The sequence below is a fragment of the Triticum dicoccoides genome, chromosome 3B, assembly GCF_002162155.2.
Source record: "Triticum dicoccoides isolate Atlit2015 ecotype Zavitan chromosome 3B, WEW_v2.0, whole genome shotgun sequence".
Classification (NCBI taxonomy): domain Eukaryota; kingdom Viridiplantae; phylum Streptophyta; class Magnoliopsida; order Poales; family Poaceae; genus Triticum; species Triticum dicoccoides.
Genome location: NC_041385.1, coordinates 33,996,418 through 34,003,750, shown reverse-complemented (window position 1 = coordinate 34,003,750; position 7,333 = coordinate 33,996,418).

Genomic DNA, 7,333 nt, shown 5'->3' with positions numbered 1-7,333 from the left:
CCAAATACTTGGGGCAGTTCCGCTTCCAGTGACCAGTCTGCTTGCAGTAGAAGCACTCAGTTTCAGGCTTAGGTCTAGACTTGGGTTTCTTCTCTTGAGCAGCAACTTGCTTGCCGTTCTTTTTGAAGTTCCCCTTTTTCTTCCCTTTGCCCTTTTTCTTGAAACTAGTGGTCTTGTTAACCATCAACACTTGATGCTCCTTCTTGATTTCTACCTCCGCAGCTTTTAGCATTGCGAAGAGCTCGGGAATAGTCTTGTTCATCCCTTGCATATTATAGTTCATCACGAAGCTCTTGTAGCTTGGTGGCAGTGATTTGAGAATTCTGTCAATGACGCAATCATCTGGAAGATTAACTCCCAATTGAATCAAGTGATTATTATACCCAGACATTTTGAGTATATGCTCACTGACAGAACTGTTCTCTTCCATCTTGCAGCTATAGAACTTATTGGAGACTTCATATCTCTCAATCCGGGCATTTGCTTGAAATATTAACTTCAACTCCTGGAACATCTCATATGCTCCATGACGTTCAAAACGTCGTTGAAGTCCCGATTCTAAGCCGTAAAGCATGGCACACTGAACTATCGAGTAGTCATCAGCTTTGCTCTGCCAGACGTTCATAACATCTGGCGTTGCTCCAGCAGCAGGCCTGGCACCCAGCGGTGCTTCCAGGACGTAATTCTTCTGTGCAGCAATGAGGATAATCCTCAAGTTACGGACCCAGTCCGTGTAATTGCTACCATCATCTTTCAACTTTGCTTTCTCAAGGAACGCATTAAAATTTAACGGAACAACAGCACGAGCCATCTATCTACAATCAACATAAACAAGCAAGATACTATCAGGGACTAAGTTCATGATAAATTTTAAGTTCAATTAATCATATTATTAAAGAACTCCCACTTAGATAGACATCCCTCTAATCCTCTAAGTGATCACGTGATCCAAATCAACTAAACCATGCCCGATCATCACGTGAGATGGAGTAGTTTCATCGGTGAACATCATTATGTTGATCATATCTACTATATGATTCACGCTCGACCTTTCGGTCTCCGTGTTCCGAGGCCATATCTGCATATGCTAGGCTCGTCAAGTTTAACCTGAGTATTCTGCATGCGCAACTGTTTTGCACCCGTTGTATTTGAACGTAGAGCCTATCACACCCGATCATCACGTGGTGTCTCAGCACGAAGAACTTTTGCAACGGTGCATACTCAGGGAGAACACTTCTTGATAATTTAGTGAGAGATCATCTTATAATGCTGCCGTCAATCAAAGCAAGATAAGATGCATAAAAAGATAAACATCACATGCAATCAATATAAGTGATATGATATGGCCATCATTATCTTGTGCTTGTGATCTCCATCTCCGAAGCACCGTCATGATCACCATCGTCACCGGCGCGACACCTTGATCTCCATCGTAGCATCGTTGTCGTCTCGCCAATCTTATGCTTCCACGACTATCACTACCGTTTAGTAATAAAGTAAAGCATTACATCGCGATTGCATTGCATACAATAAAGCGACAACCATATGGCTCCTGCCAGTTGCCGATAACTTGGTTACAAAACATGATCATCTCATACAATAAAATTCAGCATCATGCCTTGACCATATCACATCACAACATGCCCTGCAAAAACAAGTTAGACGTCCTCTACTTTGTTGTTGCATGTTTTACGTGGCTGCTACGGGCTTAAGTAAGAACCAATCTCACCTACGCATCAAACCCACAACGATAGTTTGTCAAATAGACTCCGTTTTAACCTTCGCAAGGACCGGGCGTAGCCATACTTGGTTCAACTAAAGTTGGAGAGGCAGTCGCCCGCAAGCCATCTCTGTGCAAAGCACGTCGAGGGAACCGGTCTCGCGTAAGCGTACGCGTAAGGTTGGTCCGGGTCGTCTCGTCCAACAATACCGCTGAACCAAAATATGACATGCTGGTAGGCAGTATGACTTGTATCGTCCACAACTCACTTGTGTTCTACTCGTGCATATAACATCAACATCATTAACCTAGGCTCTGATACCACTGTTGGGTTTCGTAGTAATTTCAAAAAATTTCCTACGCGCACACAGGATCATGTGATGCATAGCAACGAGAGGAGAGTGTTGTCTACGTACCCAACGCAGACCGACTGCGGAAGCAATGACACGACGTAGAGGAAGTAGTCGTACGTCTTCACGATCCAACCGATCAAGCACCGAAACTACGGCACCTCCGAGTTCGAGCACACGTTCAGCTCGATGACGATCCCCGGACTCCGATCCAGCAAAGTGTCGGGGAAGAGTTTCGTCAGCACGATGGCGTAATGACGATCTTGATGAACTACAGTAGCAGGGCTTCGCCTAAACTCCGCTACAGTATTATCGAGGAATATGGTGGCAGGGGGCACCGCACACGGCTAAAGAATCGATCACGTGGATCAACTTGTGTCAACTTGTGTGTTTAGAGGTGCCCCTGCCTCCGTATATAAAGGAGGAGAGGAGGGGAGGCTGGCCTGCCAAAGAGGGAGGCGCAGGAGAGTCCTACTCCCTCTGGGAGTAGGATTCCTCCCCCCAATCCTAGTCCAACTAGGATTCCTCGGAGGGGAAGGGAGAGAGGGGGGCCGGCCACCTTCTCCTAGTCCTAATAGGACTAGGAGAGGGGAAAGAGGCGCAGCCACCTTGGGCTGCCCCTTTCTCCTTTCCACTAAGGCCCATGATGGCCCATATGGCTCCCGGGGGGTTCCGGTAACCTCCCGGTAACCCGGTAAAATCCCGATTTCACCCGGAACACTTCCGATGTCCAAACATAGGCTTCCAATATATCAATCTTTACGTCTCGACCATTTCGAGACTCCTCGTCATGTCCGTGATGACATCCGGGACTCCGAAAAACCTTCGGTACATCAAAATGCATAAACTCATAATATAACTGTCATCGTAACCTTAAGCGTGCGGACCCTACGGGTTCGAGAACAATGTAGACATGACCGAGACATGTCTCTGGTCAATAACCAATAGCGGGACCTGGATGCCCATATTGGCTCCTACATATTCTACGAAGATCTTTATCGGTCAGACCGCATAACAACATACGTTGTTCCCTTTGTCATCGGTATGTTACTTGCCCGAGATTCGATCGTCGGTATCCAATACCTAGTTCAATCTCGTTAACGGCAAGTCTCTTTACTCGTTCCGTAATACATCATCTCACAACTAACATATTAGTTGTAATGCTTGCAAGGCTTATGTGATGTGTATTACCGAGAGGGCCCAGAGATACCTCTCCGACAATCGGAGTGACAAATCCTAATCTCGAAATACGTCAACCCAACATCGACCATTGGAGACACCTGTAGTACTCCTTTATAATCACCCATTTACGTTGTGACGTTTGGTAGTACCCAAAGTGTTCCTCCGGTAAACGGGAGTTGCATAATCTCATAGTCGTAGGAACATGTATAAGTCATGAAGAAAGCAATAGCAACATACTAAACGATCAGGTGCTAAGCTAATGGAATGGGTCATGTCAATCAGATCATTCTACTAATGATGTGACCTCGTTAATCAAATAACAACTCATTGTTCATGGTTAGGAAACATAACCATCTTTGATTAACGAGCTAGTCAAGTAGAGGCATACTAGTGACATTTTGTTTGTCTATGTATTCACACATGTATTATGTTTCCGGAAAATACAATTCTAGCATGAATAATAAACATTTATCATGATTATAAGGAAATAAATAATAACTTTATTATTGCCTCTAGGGCATATTTCCTTCACTCAATATATTAAAAAAACTGACAGTGCACTTCAAAAGCTTACTTGGTTCTTGAACCATTTCGCAAATCCTGCCATAACCAGTTTGTCAATGTTTCTTGGATTTTGCGTCAGTAACTCCTCTTTGTACATGCTGCACAACATAGTGATCGCGTTAAACATCTAAATATATAAGAATGTGCTGCAAGTTTAGTAGATTACGATGTATAAGCTTCAGTACTGCACTTACTTGATATAAGGTAGTATCTTAGGACAGTTATTCAACACATACCAAACCATTTTGTCCAAATCTTTAGGTTTGTCCTCTTGTCGACTCTTCCCTGTAACCCGAACAGAATAATCGAAAACATTGAGCCCGAGATTGTCTTCACCCACCTCTTTGCTAAGCTGATCAGCTGTTTCAATGTATTTTGAGCAGAATGTCAACTCTTCTGTAGCAATGTAGGCCTCTGCAATGGAACCCTCGGGTCTAGCTCTGTTCCTAACATATCCCTTGAAAGTGCCTAGCCGCCTTTCAATAGGGTACATCCATCCATACTATATTGGACCTCTAAGTAGTGCCTCATCAGGTAGATGAACAGCCAAATGCACCATCACATCAAAGAAGGCTGGAGGATATATCTTCTCAAGCTCGCATAGGATAGTTGGTATCTTGTCTCTAAGACGCTCCAAAGCATCTATCCTGATATTTCTACTGCAGAGTTCCCTGAAGAATTGTCCCAACTCTGCAATTGCTCAGTATAAGTCAGGGCGGCCCAATCCTCTAAGTATAACAGGTAAAACCCTTTGAAGTAGGACGTGGCAGTCATGAGTTTTCAACCCTTGTACCTTCTTTCCATCTGCACTGACTCTCCTTTCAGGGTTGGAAGGAAATCCATGTGGGAATCTCACACATGACAGGACCTCACAGAATTCTTTTCTTTTTACCTTGTCCAAGACGTACACAGCTGGTGCCATATCCCGTGGTTTACCTTCATCTTGCACCTGCAAATCCTTTCTGATACCCAGGTGTGTCAAATCAATCCTAGATTTTAAGGTATCTTTCGTCTTGCCTTCAATGTTAAGAAGTGTGCCGATAATGCTGTCACATATATTTTTCTCGATGTGCATCACATCAAGATTATCCCGCAGATCTAAATCTTTGCAATACTCCAAGTCCCACAAGTGGACCTGGGGGTAAACAATAATCTCTCTTCTATCGTGCCATGCTTCCTTTTCCCGCTACCATTACCAGGATGGTTTCCTGGTGTAATATGCCTGACCTTCTCTAATTCCACTTGCAACTCGTCGGCGGTGAGCCTCTTTGGCGCATCATGGTTTTCATGCTTTGCATTGAACACATGTCTTCGGTATTTTCTAGGATGCGGCTTGTCCTTGGCAAGGAAACTGTGGTGTCCAATGTAACAGATCTTGCTAAGTATTGCATATGACAGCGGATTCCTGTCACAGCGAACACATGCATTGTAACCATGTGTTGTTAGCCCTGACATAGTGCCCAAAGCCGGATAATCATGGATGCACCAAATTACAACAGCACGCAGAAACAAATCAGCTGGTGGGCTGCTATATAAGTCTCAAGTGAGAACACCCTTCCATAGCTGTTGAAGTTCCTCCACAAGAGGCACCATGAAGAAATCAAAATCCTTTCCAGGACTTTTCGGACTTGGGATGAGCAAGGCCATCATGTAGTTTGATTCTTTGGTGCAGACATTTGGAGGCATGCTGTAAGGGATAACAAGCACTTGCCACATGCTATATGTGGCACTCTGGTGGCCAAATGGGTTAAATCCATCTGAAGCTAAGCCAAGTCTAATGTTTCTCGGGTCAGCAGCAAACTCTTTGTGTTTATCATTGAAGCTTTTCCACTCACTACCATGAGATGGATGGCTCATTACATTCTGATCTCTGTACTTCTGGTTCCTAGAATGCCACAGTACATCCTCTCTTGTTTCAGCAACATGAAACAACCTCTGCAATCTTTGTGTAATTGGAAAATGTCTCAGACATTATGAGGAACCCTCTTCACAGCATCGCCTTCTTTCCATCTTGATGATTTGCATTTCGGGCATTCACTTAAGTTGGCATAATCCTTCCGGAACAGAACACAATTATTCTTACAAACATGGATCATATCATATCCAATTCCAACTGCACGAAGGAAATTCTTCATTTTACTGTAGGTGTGTGGCAGCTCAGACGCATCTGGGAAAGATTTGCGGAAAGCAGCCAACATAGCATCGAATGATTTGTTGTTCATCCGCTCAGATGTCTTCACCTGAAGAAAGGTGACCATAGCTGAGAATACCGACAGCTTATTTCCTGGGGTGACAAGAACATTGCATTGTTCCAACATGCGGGCCCACCGTTTTTCTTCTGCAGGTGAAAGTTCACGGAATGCACGAGCATGTCGTAGCATTGTTTCAATGTTGGTCAAACTCACTGGCTCCGCCACCACCACCTCCTCCTCCTCTTCCACCTGAGCATCAGGCAGATCAAGATGGTGATCTCCTACTTCCACGTAGTCAATAACATTGACGTTCATAGCTTCACCATGATGAACCCACCTAGTATATGTGACCGACATCCCATACAAGTGTAGATGATTTTGCACAGCTGACTGGGGTCTTGTAACTAAATTCATACAACTGCTACACGGGCAGAGCACATCTGATTTCGGACCACCGTACTCAGCTCTGATAAAGTTCATGAAGTTTTCAACCCCCTCGACATATGCAGCGGATAATCTTCGAGCAGAAGTTATCCAAGTCCTGTCCATCTGTTAGACATACAAATTAGTTCTTCTACTAGATATTACAGGAAAAACATATATGCTTTTTTATGAAGTCCAGAAAAAAATCCTAGGTCGATGTCTAAAGCTATGGCAAGATATTTGGACGAGCAGATCTAAGTAATGAAATATATGTAAAGCTAATTCAGCAAACAAATTTGAGTGCTAAATTATGGCAGGTTGTTTCAGCAGTCAATGAGCCCGAGCACAGAGCCATCAAACTATCGAAGGCCGTCGCAGCAACAAAGATCGAGTATAAAACGGTGTAGAGCTATTTCACCTAACAGATTGGCTACTAGACCATGGCAATCACAATAAATATATGGCAGGATATTTTAGCAACTAATCGGTCTTGGCATGCCATCTCAGCTAAGCAGATTGAGTGCAGAACAGGGCAAGGAAGCTTCTTAAGTAGAGCATATTGACAGTAAACTACTTCGGCAGACAGTGAGATTAACAGCGTCTATCAGCTAACATTCAGCCCTACACCGACATGAACGGGGCCTCATTCTAGAATGCGCGTACCATGGGAGAAGCTGACCGCCGTGCATCTCCACACGAACGTCGCCAGCGGTGGCGGTGCTGACCGCCGTGCGGCTCCACAAGAACGTAGCCAGAGGTGGCAGCGCGGCTAGAGGACGGCAGTCTACGAGAGCGTACTGTGGGAGCGAGAGGATTGCCGTGCGTCCCCTCGACGAACCGCGGCGCCAACGTATCGGCGTAGAGGGGAGGGTGGCTTTGGTGGAGCGAATGGAGTGGAGGGG